The sequence below is a fragment of the Giraffa tippelskirchi genome, chromosome 4, assembly GCF_054371585.1.
Source record: "Giraffa tippelskirchi isolate mGirTip1 chromosome 4, T2T-mGirTip1v1.2.pri, whole genome shotgun sequence".
NCBI lineage: Eukaryota > Metazoa > Chordata > Mammalia > Artiodactyla > Giraffidae > Giraffa > Giraffa tippelskirchi.
The window spans coordinates 13221953-13241013 of NC_137278.1; the positions used below are offsets into that span (position 1 = coordinate 13221953).

Sequence of the window (19061 nt, forward strand, 5' to 3'; positions counted from 1 at the left end):
ACTCTGTGGACAGAGGAGCCTGTTGCAGAGAGTCGGACGTGACTGAACACACTTTCACAGACATGCAGAGGAGTGGCCCTCTGGGCACTTGCTGATACAGGACTCATCACCACTAACACAATTATCAAAACCTAACAGAGGGACTTCCCTGGTGGTCCAGGAATTAAAAATTCGCCTAGCAATGCAGTGGACCCAGATTTGATTTCTGATCAGGGAACTGAGGAGCCTGTGTGCAGAAACTAAAGATTCCTCATGGCTCAGTGAAAAATGAAGATCCCCATGCTGCAACTAAGAACTGGCGCAGCTAAATAAATGGTAAATACCTAATGGAGATAAATGACATTCATGGAGGGCTTCCTAAGCACCAGCCCTTGGCATAAATGGCTCAGTCTATTTTAGGTCAAGGATCATTGTGAGCATCTGATGATAATAATGTACACCATCCCAGAGGGAGGGAGTAGGAAGCACATTTCTACATACATACAAAAGGCACATGCCTTGTCAGAGGGCACATAGTCCCGTGTAGCCCATCTAACAATTTTCTTGGAGAGTCAAAGGCATTTCTAAATTAAGAACCACTGCCCTTAAGTAAAGACTAATGTTGAAATAAGCCAGACCATCAGAGAGCAGAATATCTGCAAATACTATGGACCCCCTTAGGATCACGGCCACTAAATTAGATCTTGGCAGATTGCCCCCTAGGTCCCACTGAGGACCTTTAGAAGAATTCGGAAGAATGTTTCCTCTAAGGACCTTGTTGAAAAGGCTTAGCTTTGCATTGCACAGTAATCACTTCATGAAAACCCATGGGACACAGTTCTCTTAGATCACAGAGCCAGAACTGGTAATGCATGTCCTAAATAATCTACTTGTTTTTATTTCTTAGATACTAAGAATCATTTAAATCATCTTCTCACCTTCTTCACATTGGTCATTAGTGAGTTTAGAGTCAATTGAACTTCTAACAAAGTTTCAGAACTTCTTTCTGAATTTGTACATTCGTTTTACACTTGTTCAGTCATTCAGTCACGTCCGACTCTTTGCAACCCCATGGACTGCAGCACGCCAGGCTTGCCTGTCCTTCACTGTTTGCTCAAACTCATGCCCATTGATGCCATCCAACCATCTCATCCCCTGTAGCCCCCTTCTCCTCCTGCTTTCATTCTTTCCCAGCAACAGGGTCTTTTCCAGTGAGTAGGCTCTTCGCATCAGGTGGCCAAAGTTTTGGAACTTCAGCTTCAACATCAGTCCTTCCAATGAATATTCAAGGTTGATCTTTTTCTTACACTTTACTTTTTTTGAAGATTTTTTTATGCGGACCATTTTTAAAGTCTTTTTCAAATTTGTTACAATATTGCTTCTGTTTTATGTTTTGGTTTTTTGGCCATGAGGCATGTGGGATATTAGCTCACAGACCAGGGACTGAACCTGCATCCCCTACAGCGGAAGTCTCAACCACTGGACCAACAGGGGAGTCCCATCCTACACTTTCACTTTTTTCCTTCTTGTCCCTCTGTTATTTTTTATGTTTTTATCTTCCTTGTTGTATCTACCTTCCTAAACAATCCTATTCTTTTTAGAAGTAAATGCAGTGGGAAAAAAAAATAAAAGAAATAAAAGGAAGAAAAAGAAGAAAGCAAGCCAAAAAAAAAGAAAAGAGGATTGGGCGGAAGAAACCCGGCCAGACACATACTCGGTTAGTTTCTTTCCACGTGGACCTGGGGTATTTCAAAGTATGACTTAGCGACCCCAAGATACAGATGAACAGAAAGTCAGGTCTCCTGAACAAGACCCCAGCTCCTGTGATATGTACAGAAGCCCTTGAGGATGCTTCCCAGAATTCAAAGGGCCAGGCCTACATCCTTCTCCTTGGCCTGGGAGCCAGAGGTGTTCCCTGGAGACCAATGACTCCACATCAGCTAACAGATTACTGGAAAGAGCTGTTGGGCCGATACTGCAGTTGAAACTGGATTAATGCTAACAGCCACCCCAATTTATAAATCATATAAAACATTATTGTAACTCCATACTGAAAATTCACTCTGAGGAGCACCTGACATCAATATGTCTAGAATCCAAAGAAGCTGATGGTACTTCATAAACCAACTAGAATTCTATCCTACCTTCATCACTTGTCTGTGGATTACCATTAGCGCACACACACACAAACACACACATCACTCACTTTTTCATCACCTGAAGTCTACTGTCGTCCCGTGTTACTTCATGGCAAATAGATGGGGAAGCAATGGAAACAGTGACAAACTTTATTTTCTTGGGCCCCAAAATCACTGTGGATGGTGACTGCAGTCATGAAATTGAAATATGCTTGCTTCTTGGAAGAAAAACAATGATAAACCTAGACTGCATATTAAAAAGCAGAGACATTACTTTGCCTCCAAAGGTCCAGAGGTATAGTCAAAGCTATGGTTTTTTCAGTAGTCATGTACAGATGTGAGAGCTGAACTATAAAAAAGGCTGAGTGTTGAAGAATTGGTGCCTTCAACCTGTGGTGCTGGAGAAGACTCTTGAGAGTCCCTTGGACAGCAGGGAGATCAAACCAGTCAATCCTAAAGGAAATCAACCCTGAATATTCATTGGAAGGACTGATGCTGAAACTGAAGCTCCAATACTTTGGCCACCTGATGTGAAGAGCCGACTCATTGGAAAAGACCTTGATGCTGGGAAAGATTGAGGGCAGAAGGAGAAGGGGGGGGTGGTGACAGAGGATGAGATGGTTGAATGGCATCATCAACTCAATCGACAGGAGTTTGAGCAAACCCCGGGAGATGGTGAAGGACAGAGGAGCCTGGTGTGCTGCAGTCCATGGGGTCGCAAATAGTCAGACACGACGGAGCGACTGAACAACAACATATTACTCTATCCCCTATCTTTTTAAAAATCCCTATTTTTCAGAATACCCACCATGGTTCCTCAATCCTAGTGGTCAATAAGCGGGGTAGCTGAGTCACACCTGTGAGGCGTGACCATGAATCCAGGGAGGCTCTGGGAATATTCTCAACCCTAAGCGGGAGGCACCTGACCTTCGCATCCCCCTTGGGCTGTGTTTTGCTGCCAAAACTTGGGGAAGGCACAAAGCAGAGTTCCCTGGGGTCTAGCAGGAAGCGAGAACACCTCTCTCTGAGATAAGGAGTGCCAAAGAGGCCAGGCAAAAGGATGCTAAACTATTATGGGCTGGGAGGATCCTCAGCTCAGTGATTCCGGAGAGCTCTGTCTTCTGAAAAGAGGAGTCAGGATGGAGCTAGGCACAAGAGGTGGGGGAAAAAAAAGGATTTGAAACAGTGTTGGGAAACCCATCACCCTTATTGACCACGTTCTTGGTGGTTTCCTCTAAGAGGAGTTGGGGAGGAGGGTAAGGGGGCTGGGACCTTCAGCTGAAGTGTGGGTTCTGAATAAACATGCCAACGTGGCATGGAAAAGGCTTCCACATCTGGAGAGACAGCTGTGGAAGTGAAAACATCTGGACTTAGGAAACAACCAGGACTAAGCAATCCACACTGACCGGGCACGCCTTCCTCCCTGCCAGCCATCTGAAATCAGTGAGTCCCAAAGTGGCCATGAAAACTTGAATGTTTTCATGTCAATGAATCAGGAAAATGTCATCCTTCTGTTATTGTCAAAATTAACCCAATGAAATTGAGAGCTATCTATGTATACACAAAGGAATGAGTGACCACTGTGAGTAAGCCTCTGGTTTTCACATGTTTGGTTACCTAAGCACAGACCAGGGAGACTTCCAACATTTAACCATGACTGATTGCTTACTTGATCAAAATATTTTTCTCTGCCTCATAGTATAAGTATCTAACTTTGGGGGTGGAGGTGCTGACCACTTGCCAGGTGTAGTGCTTTGACGTTAGTTTGCTGAGTCTTCCCAACCACTCTATGAGATAGGGACTCCCTTTATCCCCACTTTAAGAGTGGAGAAAATGTGCCCCAGAGAGGTTAAGTAACTTGCTGTAGACAGGTTACCTGATGAGGACAGGACCCCATACCTAGAAAGTGGGCCAGAGCTCAAGCTCTTAGCCTCTCTACATCCATAAAAGGCAAAGCATAACCTAAGCTTCAGGGAGAAGCCAAGTTGCCTGGGTTCCATTTCCGGTTCTAATAATTAAAATGTCATGATAAGAAGGTCCTCCCACCCCCTCATGCCTTCATTTCCCCCTTCTCTAAGTCAAGCGAATTAGACTACAGGTTTCCCTGGTGGCTCAGTGGTAAAGAACCCACCTGCCAATGCAACAGATGCAGGTTCAATCCCTGGGTCAGGAAGATTCCCTGGAGAAGGAAATGGCAACCCGCTCCAGTAGTCTTGCCTGGGAGTTCCCATGGACAGAGGAGCCTGGCAGGCTACAGCCCACGGGATCTCAGAGTCAGATAGGACTTGGCGACTGAGCACCCACAAATTAGACTACATGATCTCTAAGAGTTTCTCCAGCTCAGAGCCCCACTGTGTCTGCGTTAAAGTTGAAGCAATGAGAAATCAAGAGGCACCTTCCAGGAGAGCAGGCTCAAGCTATTCCTGCCTGGACTCTGCCCCAACCGCATGCGGTGAATGAAATGGAATGCTGCTCTTAAGATTGCGACTTGAGATCTGCCGCAACTCTTCCTTCCATTTATTCAAACTCCTAAATGACCATCCAGGCATTCTTTCATTTTACAAATATTTATCAAGGGATTTTTATGTTCCAGGCATGGCGCCAGAGTGGATGGTGTAACAGAGAACCAGACACAATCCTCATTCTTGTGCAGCTTAAGTAGGGAAGACAGCCTTGTTAAGTACTGAGATTCAGTTCTGTGCTATGTGTGCCAAAGGGGCACCTCATCCAGGTGCCCATCTGAAGAAGGGCAGACCAGGCTTCAGAAAGGATGGGGTATCCATTCTGAGTGCCCACCAGCCACCAGAGCTAACAAACGAGGCGGGGAGAACATTTCAAACAGATGGAACAGTAAGTCCCCAAGGCAAGAAGAAGCAAGAAATCCTGGCATGAAAGAGAATAGAGAGGGAGGCAAGAGATGAGATGCAGAGCCCAGCAGGAGACACGTCATAGGAGGCACTGTAAGCTCAGGAAGGAGCTGGCCTTTAGTCTGTGGGTAACAGGGAGGCTGGGGGCTTCCCAGTTAGCTCTAGTGGTAAAGAACCTGCCTGTCAATGCCAATGCAGGAGACATAACAGATGCCGGTTCGATCCCTGAGTTGGGAAGATCCCCTGAAGAAGGAAATGGCAGCCCACCCCACTATTCCTCCCTGGAGAATCCTATGGACAGAGAGAGGAGCCTGGTGGGCTACAGTTCATAGAGTCGCAAAGAGTTGGACACGACTGAAGCAACTTAGCAACAAGGATGCTTCCGCAGTAGAAAAGTGACAGTTGTGGGTTGAATTGTGTACCTCCCCCCAAAAAAAGATATATTGGAGCCCTAATCCCCAGAACCTCATATTGTGACCTTATTCATAAACAGGATCTTTAAGATTCTGAAATTATTTTTTTATATTTATTTATTTTTGGCTGCATCTGGTCTTAATTGCAGCACATGGGATCTTTGTGAGTGAATGGACTTTTCTCCAGTGGTGGCTTCAGGGCTCCAGAGCACATGGGCTCTGTAGTTGGTGGCACGTGGAATCTTGATTCTCCGATCAGGGATCAAACTCACATCCCCTGCCTTGGAAGGCAGATTCTTAACCACTGGACCGCCAGGGAAGTCTCCCGGAGGTAGGGTCTTTTCAGAGGTAATCAAGTTAAAATGAGGTTATCAGGGTGGATCCTAACCCAACATGACTGGCATCCTCATTAAAAGGGGAAATTTGGACACAGAAACACACATGCAAAATGGAAGAGGATGGGAAGAGACACAGGGAGAAGACCCCATCTGCAAGTCAAGTACAGAGGCGTGGAACAGACACTTCCTCACAGCCCTCAGAAGGAACCAACCCTGCTGACACTTTGTGTACTTTTAGTCCCGACAACCTTGAGACAGTACATTTCCACTCAATGCATGGTACTTCATTTCAACAGCCCCAGCAAACTAATATAGCGAGCTATTCAAATTTGCACTTTAGAAAAACTGACCTGCCTACAGTGCTGAGGGGAAATTGAAAGACAAGTATGGCTGCAAGGAGGCTATTTTGGAGGCTGGAGATGATAAAGGTCTCCATTTGAGCAGTGCTGGCAGAGATCGAGAGAGATGGACAGGCAACAGCTCTAGGATGTGACCGTCAGTGGGATGTGGGAAATGAGAGAAAATGCAGAATCAAGAGCAGTGTCTGGGCTGGCTTTGTAGCTCAGGTAAACACGTTGCCAGAGCCAAGTCTAGTCCACCAGCCCATCAGGGATCACAGACACGAGTTCTACACAGACAAGCCACTTGAGGACACAAGGCATCATCACCTCCTTCATCGTAACACCCAACTCTGACTTTTTTCTTGTGGTGCCCCAGCCTCAATGCCGGCTGTGGCTTCGTTTGCTCCACTAACACTGTGCTAAACTCTGGGGATAGAATGGTGAGGAAAAGGAAACTGGATTCCTGTGTTTGGTCAAGACAAACACCACTCGCATAAATAAATGAGTAATTACAGACTGTGACATGTGCCGTAAAGGAAGGGAAAGGAGTTCCATGAGAGCATAAAACAGGGTGACTTGACTCAGAAAAAGTACTGGCTGAGTTGATACCCAAAGGACAATAGAGAGGAAAAGCAGGCGGGGCAAGGGGCAAGGACCGTCCAGATAGGAATGTGTTTGAAGAACAGGAGGAAGTCCCTGGGGAAACAGGAATGCGATGAGACTGGAGGGGAATAGGAACTCAGTTCATATTAAATGAAGAGGGGCTTGAGTCGTGCCCCACCACCACCAGATTCATATTCACCGAAACTCCAGAGAGTGACCTAATTTTTTTATTTTCAGTGCCTTAAATTTATTCATAAAAATATTCTAAAAATGTATGCTGTTTCCTTTTTAACAAAGTATAATAGGAGGATACTTGACATTTACAATTCAAAATCAAATTAGCGGAATATTAAATATTTACAAAACTATATCTTTTAAAATATGTATAAAGTAACAGGCAATTGTGTAGAATTGACATAAAAGGATGGTTCAAAAATGGGAGTATTTTCCTTCATTCCTAAAAAGGAATTATGTCAATTATGTCTCTAACAGAAGCCGTGAAGATTCTTAAGTACACTGTTTTCAGATAGGATTTGGTACAGAAACAGAACGAGACCTAACTTGACAGTAAGGTCTTTGTACATATAATCAAGTTAAGATGAGATTACAGTGGAGTCAGGTGGGCCCTAGAGGCTGGTATCTTTCTTAGAAGGAATTCTGGACACAGAGCTAGAGAGGAGAAGGCCGTGTAAAGAAACGGAGCAAAGACGGCCGTGTGAAGACAGAGGCAGAGACTGAAGTGAGGCATCTCCAAGTCAAGGAATATCAAGGATTGCCCGTGTCCATCAGAAGCTGGGCAAGAGGCCTGGAGCAGACCCTCCCTAAGCAACTCTAGAAGGAACCAATCCTGCCACAAGCTTGACTTTGTACTTCTAGCCTCCGAACCATGAGAAAATGCGTTTTGATTGTTTTAAGTCAGGGCTTAAGCAACACTATTTGCATGATTCTGTGACAGGAGGAGACCTAAACCAGAAGGTCATGCCCTCTGATCCCAGCAATCTGAGGTGACTTCTTCAGCTCCTCATGCCCATTGCTACACTCTTGACCCCCTATAATCAGATGCATGAAGAGTCAGAGTTTCCTGTCACATTGGCTCTGAGCCCAGAGAAGGAAGCATGTTTGCAGGAGGGACCTGGCATTTTCTGTGTAAAACTCGGGAAGGAGCTGCTGCCAGGTGCCGGGTGCCCTAGGTCTGCAGGAGGCCTGACTCTATTCCATGGTCTTGGCCAAGTCGCCACCTCTCCCTGAGACTTTGTGTCCCTTGCTGAGCCCTGAATGAGTACCAAGCAAGCTCCAAGGAGTCTCTGCCCTTTCTGTTGGACAATCACTGAAGCTGTGTAGGGGAGACCCAGATAAGATACAAGGAGGGACTTCCTGGAGGCCCATTCTCCAAGGATTCTGGGGGAAGGGTGATGCCAGAGCTCCACTCACCCCCTGGGGAGAGTTTTCCAACCACATCTCTCCAATGTGACACCTCCTTACAGTAGCCCTAGGAAACAAACAGACTTGAACCTCAAAAGTTAGGTGATCACATTGATTGTTAAAAGATCACTGTGGCTGCAGGCGGAGAAGGCAATGGCACCCCACTCCAGTACTCTTGCCTGGAAAATCCCATGGACAGAGGAGCCTGGTAGGCTGCAGTCCATGGGGTCGCGAAGAGTCAGACACGACTGAGCGACTTCACTTTCACTTTTCACTTTCATGCATTGGAGAAGGAAATGGCAACCCACTCCAGTGTTCTTGCCTGGAGAATCCCAGGGACGGGGGAGCCTGGTGGGCTGCCGTCTATGGGGTCTCACAGAGTCGGACACGACTAAAGCGACTTAGCAGCAGCAGCAGCAGCAGCAGCAGTGGCTGCAGGACAGAGAATGATGGGGGAGGGGCTGTCAAGAGAGGACAGGGGAACCAAATACATCATTTAGATGAGGCTGCAACAATCTGAATGGGAAATGATGGCTTTCAACAGAGTGCTGACCAGGGAGAGGAAGAGTTGCAAGATTCGAGAGATACCTGGCAGGCGAAACCACAGAGATCCTTAAAGAAACAAAGCCCACGCTGATGGGTACTACACGGAATGGAATAAAATAGGAAAATCACTGACTCCAGTAACATCCACCCACCATGCTTCTAGACTCAGCCTGGTCTGTTCTCATAGCCAAACTCCTTTCCTGTGTCTGCATTCCATCTAGCTCCACCTCGCCTTCCCCGGATGCTACTTTCTTCTTTATCAGACATTTCCCAGTCATCCTGCTGACATATACCGTGTTTGTGGTTTTCACACCCATGTTCCTCATTTTTCTCTTGAGAGCAGGTTTTATCTTGAGGATTAAGAAAGTGAAACTCTGAGTGATGAAGGGATTTTGCCAGAGACACATTGTGAGTACACGGTGCAGCCCAGATCTGAACCCACGTCTCCTGGCACAGCTCCACAGCACCACAGCTCCCAGTCCACACAAGGCTTGGGAGAGGTCCTGTCTCTAGCAGTTACAGTAAGAGACTGCACGCAACACTGATTTTGCAAGCCTGTCGTCACTGGAATAAAGATGTTACGGTGGAAAATTCCACAGTGAAAAACAACACCCCTGCACATTTGTTTCTAGCATAAACTTTTGAAGCTTTATGAAAGCATTTTGTGCTTAAGACTATCCTGTTTGAGATCTAGGCTCTGGCCCTTCTGGGTTGCGTGATCTTGAGGAAAGCGCTCAACATCTAACCTCAATGTTCTCATCTGCTGAAAGGAACTGTTGCTGAGAACCAGATTAGAGAGTTGTTATCTGTAATATACATAAAGCATTTAGCTCACTGCCTAATACATAGGAAGGCTTAATAGGTCTTAAGCATGACTATTGTTTCTCTTAATTGTGCACTCATTTTCAAATTATACAAAGCACAAATATTTCTCCTACCAAGTCTCATAAACTTGGGTGAAGCATGGTCAAACAATGACAAATATGAAAGCTATGAAGTTTTGCAAAGAAGTACAGGATAACTGTTTTCAAGAGCATCCAGGTACACCTGACAAAGGAGAGGATTTGGGCAGGAAGTAAAGGAAGACGTGAAGATGATGGTGGAGCAGGAGAAGAGGAAGCCGAGAAGGGAGGTATTTACTATCCTAGATTACAGAGAAGGACACCAGGAAACAGAGATGTTAGGTAATCAGCCCAAAGCCACACAGCCAGAAAGTGAAGGAGCTGATTTCAAAATGCATGCTCTTCTCAAAGACACCACATGATGCTTGCTGCTTTTCAGTATGTCTATCACCATACCTGTAGAATTTTGTGGCAGTTATTTGTTTAAAAGTTTGTCTTTCCTGCCAGACTATAACCACCTTAAGAATAGGAACTGAGAATCACTCATCTTTTTAATCTCAGTGTTGGGTTTCTAGTGAGTGTTTAAAACAGTGATACTGAATAATTGTGAGAGGATAAATCCTCGATGTTTATGAATGTTTTAATGCATAGGTTCAAATTTTGGGCTGACCAAAAAGTTCATTCGGGTTTTTCCATACCATCTTATGGAAAACCCCAAATGAAATTTTGGCCAACTCTATAATACAGCTTTTTTTTTTCCCCCTCAAACCAGGTTTGAATTAAAATATTGGCTCTGAAAGAGTGACTATCAACACTGTGTGCCTATGTCAGCAGTTATCTTATTTACCTGATTCACTGTTTGGTTTTTTGTTTATTTGTTTTGTTTTGCTTGCAAGGATGGTAGAGAGATGAACTTCAGCAAATCTAATAAATATTTGTGGGGAAATAAGAATTGTGCATTGCTGAAGTCTATCTGGGATTCTTTCTGAAAGGAAATTCACTGTCTGATGTCCTTGCACTTGACACATGGTTCAATTTTATTGTTCAACTTACTTTTGTGAACTGTGGAAAGGATGACAAAATCATGGACTTTTTATAGGAATCCTAGGAAAGCGAGGAATAAATTGAAATTTGTTGAATTAAAATATTTTTTTTTACTATATATTTGAATAAATGTATTGGCCTATGCAGGACCGTGGAGAGAGTTAACCAAACCATCAGTGTCTCCGAGTTCATCCTCCTGGAACTCTCCTCCCGGACCGAGGACCAGAAGCCACTCTTTGCCCTGTTCTTCATCATGTACATAGTCACCATAGTGGGAAATGTGCTTATCATCCTGGCCATCCACTCTGACCCTCAGCTCCAGACATCCATGTATTTTTTCCTTAGCATTTTATCCTTTATTGATGTTTGCTACACAACCACCATAGTCCCCAAGATGCTGGTGAACTTTCTGTCAAAGAAGAAGTCCATCTCCTATGTTGAGTGTATGACCCAGATGTATTTCTTCTTGGCTTTTGCCAACACAGAAAGTTACCTCCTGGCAGCCATGGCCATTGACCGCTATGTGGCCATCTGTGACCTCTTCCACTATGTCACCACCATGAGCCACCGCTGTTGTGTCCTGCTGGTGGCCTTCTCCTGCTCCATCTCTCACCTCCATTCCCTCTTACTGGTCCTCCTGATAAATCATCTTCTCTTTTGTGACTCCAGTGTCATCCACCACTTCCTCTGCGACATCAACCCTCTACTGAAACAGTCCTGTTCCTCCACACTTGTCAATGAAATTGTAATTAATACCGAAGGACTGATAACTCCGGTGAGCCCTTTCATATGTGTTATCATCTCTTACCTATGAATCCTCATTGCTGTTCTTAAGATCCCTTCAGCTGCCAGGAAACATAGAGCTTTCTCTACCTGTGGTTCCCATGTCACCATGGTGACCCTCTTGTATGGAAGCATTATTTATGTTTATTTCCAACCCATGTCCACCTACACCATCAAGGACCAAGTGGCAACAGTCATCTACACAGTTCTGTCCTCCATGCTGAACCCTTTTATCTACAGCCTGAGGAACAAAGATATGAAGAGGGGCCTGAGGAAGCTGATGAGCAGGAGGATGTCCTAGGCAGCACTCTTGTGGGCATGCTCAGTGGTGAGTCTTCTCCTGACGCCCCTCACTTCTGATGATTCCTGGTGTGTGCATAGAGCTACTGAAGGTTAGCATACCTAAGCCAAGTCCATTAGAAGTGGTGTAGATGACTGCCAAGACTAGAATCTACAGTCTTATTTACACTATAATTATATAAGTATACAATATATTCATATATATATATATATCCACCAATCAAAGCCACCTTATTGGGGCCCCCCAGTTGGCCAGTCTTCATAGCCAGTCCTCATCTCCCCCTCCCATTCTCTTTTGTCATTCACTTCTTTCAAGTGCAGCTGAAAATGAATATCCTGCATTAATTTCTCTTGACCAAATATCTCCTTATTCAATCAGTCAAGGGCACAGAAAGGCTGATTACATGAGGATGTGGAACCTAGAAACAGGTACGGGGAAAACCTTCTCATTTCAGGGCTCTTGAGAAGCACTTGAGCTCTGAGTGTAGTAGGCGTTGAGAAGACCTCCACATCTAGGGACAGGAAATGTCTTTGTCCACTTGGAGACAGGCTAGCAGCTGGCTTGATGATTTCTTAGGAGAAGTTAGGGCCTGTTGCTGTACTTCATGGAGAAGGCAATGGCAACCCACTCCAGTACTCTTGCCTGGAAAATCCCAGGGATGGCAGAGCCCGGTGGGCTGCCGTCTATGGGGTCGCACAGAGTCGGACACAACTAAAGTAACTTAGTAGCAGCAGCTGTACTTCAAAGTAGTTTCTATGGTGTACTTCTCCTTTCTATGGTGTAATTCTTCAATAAAATATTATCAATACGCATTTGTTATTGCTCAGTCTCTCAATAGTGTCCGACTCTTTGCAACCCCATGGACTGCAGCACGCCAGGCTTCCCTGTCCTCTATCTCCCAGACTTGGCTCAAACTCATAATCTTTGAGTCAGTGATGCCATCCAACCATCTCATCCTCTGTCATCCCCTTCTCCTCCTGCCTTTAATCCTTCCCAGCATCAGGGTCTTTTCCAATGAGTCAGCTCTTCCCATCAGGTGGCCAAAGTTTTGGAGCTTCAGCTTCAGCATCAGTTCTTCCAATGAGTATTCAGGACTGATTTCCTTTAGAATTGACTAGTTATATCTCCTTGTAGTCCAAGGGACTCTCAAGAGTCTTCTCCTGCACCACATTTTGAAAGCATCAATCCTTTGGTGCTCAGCCTTCTTTAAGGTCCAGCTCTCATACCCGTGCCTGGCTACTGGAAAAATCACAGCTCTGACTAGATGGAGCTTTGTCAGAAAAAGTGATGTCTGCTTTTTAATATGCAGTCTAAGTTTGTCAACAGATATAGCCTTATGAAATTAAAAGACACTTGCTCCTTGGAAGGAAAATTATGACCAACCTGGACAGCATAATAAAAAGCAGAGACATTACTTTGTCAACAAAGGTCCGTCTAGTCAAGGCTATGGTTTTTCCAGTAGTCATGTATGGATGTGAGAGTTGGACTATAAAGAAAGCTGAGCATTGAAGAATTGATGCTTTTGAACTGTGGTGTTGGAGAAGACTCATGAGAGTCCCTTGGACTGCAAAGAGATCCAACCAGTCCTTCCTAAAGGAGATCAGTCCTGGGTGTTCATTGGAAGGACTGATGTTGAAGATGAAATTCTAATACTTTGGCCACCTAATGCAAAGAGCTGACTTATTTGAAAAGACCCTGGTGCTGGGAAAGATTGAGGGCAGGAGGAGAAGGGGACGACAGAGGATGAGACGATTGGATGGCATCACCGACTCAATGGACATGGGTTTGGGTGGACTCTGGGAGTTGGTGATGGACAGGGAGGCCTGACGTGTTGTGGTTCATGGGGTCGCAAAGAGTCAGACATGACTGAGCAGCTGAACTGAACTGAATTGAACTGAACTGAACTTACTGTACTCTGGCCACCTGGGGAAGACTCTGTGCCCATGCCTAACAAAATGGAGCAGGGTACAGCAGTGTTTTCTTCCTTCTGGGAAGATTAGGATGTCTGCAAAAGCTTCTGGCCACATCAGAGTCTGGCAGCAAAAACACAAGTGTCAGCTCCTGATTCTCTGAGGCCAGTCCTGGGAAAATACTCAGAAAAATCTGGGAAGTGGGGAGATGTAGACTTCTATGTCCCATTCTAGACTAGGTGAATCAGAATCTACAGAGGAAGGAATTCCCTGGTGGTCCAGTGGCTAAGACTTTGGACTCCCAACACAGCGGGCCTGGGTTCCATTCCTGGTGAGGGAACTAGATCCCATATGCTGCAACTAAAGATCCTGCATGCCTCAACTAAGACCCAGTGCAGTCAGATAAACTTTTTTTAAAAAATAAAATTAGTTAACAAAAAGAGAAGACAATGGCAACCCACTCCAGTACTCTTGCCTGGAAAATCCCATGGACGGAGGAGCCTGGTAGGCTGCAGTCCATGGGGTCCCTACGAGTCGGACATGACTGAGCGACTTCACTTTCACTTTTCACTTTCATGCATTGGGGAAGGAAATGGCAACCCACTCCAGTGTTCTTGCCTGGAGAATCCCAGGGATGGCGGAGCCTGGTGGGCTGCCTATGGGGTCGCACAGAGTCGGACACGACTGAAGCGACTTAGCAGCAGCAGCAGCAGCAGTTAACAACATTTTTAAAAAAGAATCTACAGAGGAGAGGCTCAGGGATTTTTCATAAGCTTCTCAGATGATCTGAGGCAACTGGCACTACACCATGTACTGGAACTGCATTTACATATGACAACTCTACACCAGGACTTCTCCTGCTACCTGGACAAAAGAAAGGGCTCTGCAAGACACAGAAGATAGAAAGCATCAGAACTCAGTAGCTAGAACTCCACTTTAATTGCCCCTGTACGTGTGCAATCAGTTGCTCAAAAGTGTCTGACTCTTTTGCGACCCCATGGACAGTAGCCCGCGAGGCTCCTCTGTCCATGGAATTTTCCAGGCAAGAATATTGGAGTGAGTAGTCATTTCCTCCTCCAGGGGATCTTCCCCACCCAGGGATCAAAACTTTGTCTTGCATCTCCTGTAATGGCAGGCAGATTCTTTACTATCAGTTCTTTCCTATTGTGCCATCAATTGCTGCTACAGCACAAAAGTAGCCTGTCAGCACCCTAGTGGACATCTCTACTGTCAGCCCATTTGCCTTCCCAAACCCACTGACTCCGTTATGATTCTTCTCTTAGATCCATTTTTTACTTCTCTGCCCAACCTCTCCTGGGGCCACTTGTTTTAAGTGCTACATACCTGAAGACCACTCTCCATTATGCCCTGAGGAAAGATGAGCATTTATAAAGACCATGACTCATCAGAATAGTCAAATTACACACCATACTCACTCTTTCAGAAGAAAGAAAAAATAAGCATTTAAAAAGATTGTTTATAAAAAGAATTTATGGTTTATGCTCACCCTCAGGAGTAATTAAGAAAACTTACAACCAGGGTGAGATATTATTTTACACACAGCAGATGAATGAGGAAAAGATATTTCTGGCAATTCTGAACATTGGTGAGTGTAGGGAACAGTGAAAGTCTATGACAGTGCACAAAGGAGTATAATTTGGTTTAGTCACTTGGAGAACAATTGCTCTCATTTTTCAACACTAAAATTGAATACAGTGTAGTGAGATGACAATTTGGGCTCTATGAGGTATAGTAGGCTAGTTTCACTGCCTTAAAAATGCTGTCTATTTCCCCTATTCATTTCCTCCCACCAGGAAAAACAAAAAAACCCTCCAGGATTTCCCTGGTGGTACAGTGGTAAAGAATCCACCTGCCAGTGCAGGAAACACGAGTTCAATCCTTGGTCCGGGGAGATTCCACATGTCTTGGAGCAACTCAGCCCATGAGCCACAACTACTGAGCCTGTGTTCTAGAGCCCATGAGCTGAAACTACTGAGCCCCTGTGCATAACTACTGAAGCCCCAGGGCTAGGGCATGTGCACAAGAGAAGCCACCACAATGAGAGTAGCCTCCACTCACTGCAATGAAGAGTAGCCTCCATTCACCACAATTGGAGAAGGTTCTCTGAAGCAACAAAGACCCAGTACAGCCAAAAATTAAGAAATAAAATCATTTTTTAAAAAACCATCTGGCAACCATTGATCTTTTCAACTATCTCTACAGCTTTGCCTTTTCCTGAATGTCATGTAGTTGTAATCATAGAACATGTAACCTTTTCAGACAGACTAGACCCCTGAGATTTGATGAAATGTCATAAGTTGCTTATGTCTACGTCTGGCTCAATACCCTGCTCTCAACATTACAGTGTTACTTGATCACTAACTCTAAATAAGACTCATCTATATTCAACTAACAATAAAAACCAGTCATAGCTGAAGCACCAACCAGGAAATAATACTTAGAGCTCACTGACCCTTGATGTTTATCAAAAGTTTAATTAAAGAAAAATTATCTGGAGAAGATTGCCCAGATGACCTGTATAACATCCGTACTTTCTCACAGATCTGAAATCCAGTGTATTGTCAACACAGATCACTGGAGACGTAAATGGCTGTGTGCTCAGCCACTTAGTCATGTTCAACTCTTTGCGACTCCATTGACTGTAGCTCAGCAGGCTCCCCTATCCATGGGATTTTCCAGGCAAGAAAATCCCTACTCCAAGAGATCTTCCCAACTGAGGGATTGAGCCCACAATTCTTGCGTCTTCTGCGTCGGCAGGTGGAGTCTTTACCACTAATGCCATCCAGGCAGTGTGATTTTTGCCTCCAAACCATTACTGATGTTAATTTTGATGCACCGATGTGATTTCCAAAAGCCTCTAACTAAAGCTGATTGAAAGAAAGCTCATGCATTGTGTCTGTTCTTAGAACACAGATGTTAGTATTTCGTCTAAGCAACTGTTTATTTTTATCTTTGGTTGTGAATTCTGTGATTGACTAGAAAGCTTGGAACCGAATCTAAGGCTCACCCTTAACAACGGTCATTACCATCTGCATTTTCAGAGTCATTCCTGGCTCAATTTTATGTCCCCACCCTTGTTTATTCTTTCTTCTGTGCTTGTCTGTCCTTATTTTCAGTTTACCCATCTTGTAGTTTATATGTTCCTCCAAGCTGCCTTAAACTCTTCAGAAGTAAGATCTACTATAAACATAAATAATTTTTAAGTCAGAGAAGAAAACTGGAAAAACAATGGTCCTCTCTGGGTAGCAGAAGTATAGTTTTTGAAAATTTACTTCCCCATAAGGGATACCAAAATAAGATAAAAAGCCAAAAGTTACTTTAATTCTACCAGTTTTTTTATAGAAATTAAAAAAATTATTCAAAAATTTATATGGAAATGCCAAAGTACCTAGAAGATCAAAATAAATTTGAGAAAAAATAAGAATGAGGGGACTCACACTACCTAGCTTCAAGACTTGCTAAGCTACAATAATCGACAGTGTGCTATTGGGTTTTTTTTTCCACTTTGGATGAGTTCTTTTATTTTGTGTTTCATATATTATCCAGTTTCACATTCCCACAGGATCAGCAATTACAACAGCCACCTCATTTTCTAAGTCTGAAAATGGCAAGACAGCCACAGCTGCAGAAAACGGCAAAGCACTGATGTGTTCACAAAACAAAAAATTGCGCAATTTTTTCTTCATTTTTCTTAAACTAAGGGCTGACGCTAAGGCTCACTGCTGAAGAACAGAAACCCTTTTCTTCTTCATGTCTCAAATGAAAACGTTAAACTTATCTGACAGGCAGACAAGGGCTCTTCAATAGTTAATTGCACACACACATGAAGCTTTCAGTTCTGTTCAGTTCCATTCAGTCACAGTTGTGTCCAACTCTTTGTGACCCCATGGACTGCAGCACCGCCAGAATTCCCTGTTCATCACCAGCTCCAGGAGCTGCCTCAAACTCACATCCATTGAGTCAGTGATGCCATCCAATCATCTCATCCTCTGTCATCCCCTTCTCTTCCTGCCTTCAATCTTTTCTAGCATCAGGGTCTTTTCAAATAAGTCAGCTCTTTGCATCAGGTGGCCAAAGTATTGGAGCTTCAGCTTCACCATCAGTCCTCCCAATGAATATTCAGGACTGATTTCCTTTAGGATGGACTGGTTTGATCTCTTTGCAGTCCAAGGGACTCTCAAGAGTCTTCTCCAACACCACAGTTCAAAAGCATCAGTTCTTTGGCGTTCAGCTTTCCTTATGGTCCAACTCTCACATCCATACATGACTACTGAAAAAGCCGTAGCTTTGACTAGACGGACCTTTGTCAGCAAAGTAATGTCTCTGCTTTTCAATACGCTGTCTAGGTTGGTCATGAAGGAAATGGCAATCACTCCAGTACTCTTGCCTGGAAAATTCTCCGTGGATGGAGGAGCCTGGTAGTCTATAACCTATGGGGTAGCAAAGAGTAGGACACGACTGAGCAACTAAACTTTCACTTTCAAACTTAGGTTGGTCATAGCAAGGAGTAAGCGGCTTTTAATTTCATGACTGCAGTCACCATATGCAGTGATTTTGGAGCCCCAAAAAATAAAGTCCGTCACTGTTTCCATTGTTTCCCCATCTATTTGCCATGAAGTGATGGGATGGGACCAGATGCCATGATCTTAGTTGTTTGAATGTTGAGCCTTAAGCCAGCCTTTTCACTCTCCTATTTCATGTTGCATAAATATTTTGTTACACGGGTACAAAAATACTTTCGCTTTTATGGTTGGTTTCAAAGTTTGGAAAGACTTAGGAGCCATGGCAGGGGTGGGGTGCGCCAGAGTGCACCGGGGAGAGGTAAGCGAAATGAGCAGAGAAAGAATTTTCTTAACGGTTGTTGGCCCATCTGAGGTGGAGGAAGCAGAGGCCCCTGATTTGAAATGACCAGGAAAATGCTCTGTCTTGGCTAGGTGGTCCTTCCTGTTCAGCCTGGAAGTGAGTGGGGTGGTGGTGTTGGTGGATTGCCAGCTGCCGAGCAGAACTGGCTACAGGACTTGGTCCTCAATGAAGCCGGGTGGGTGCAGGGCAGAGGTATGGGGAGAGGGACACGGAATGATGAGCCCTTAGTGGCCAGGCCTTGTTGCTTCTGGTGAAGCAATGTGAGCACAAACTGTACACTCACATACACACGAGTTTTAAGTGTCTTAATTCATGCCAGAAAACATTCAAAATTAAATGCCTCAGTGTCTTGAGGTGGGGTCACGGAATCAGATTTGGGCGGTTGGGCCTTGTTCAGTCCCCAGAGAGCGCTCCCAGCAAGAAGGCCCCTGAATCCAGCCCTGAGGCCTTGGAGAGAGGCTGTGGGGCAGGACAGGGCTGAGGAGGAAGAAAGGAAGAAAGAATCCACTGAGTCGGGCTTAAAACTCACAGTCTTTGGTGGGCAGCAAGTAGCAGCAGCTCTGCAGGGCCACCTGCAGGCACGGGGCGCTCAGGGGGGCTTCCTCCCCTGTGGGGTGGGGGCTGCGAGCTGTGGTGACAAGGCTGAAGAG

At 44.8% G+C, this 19061-nt stretch overlaps 1 pseudogene; it reads left to right on the plus strand.

Moving 5' to 3' along the window:
- The first annotated feature begins 10666 nt into the window (after positions 1-10666).
- On the plus strand, positions 10667-11617 carry LOC145545583 (olfactory receptor 1L3-like; annotated as a pseudogene).
- Positions 11618-19061: the final 7444 nt, after the last annotated feature.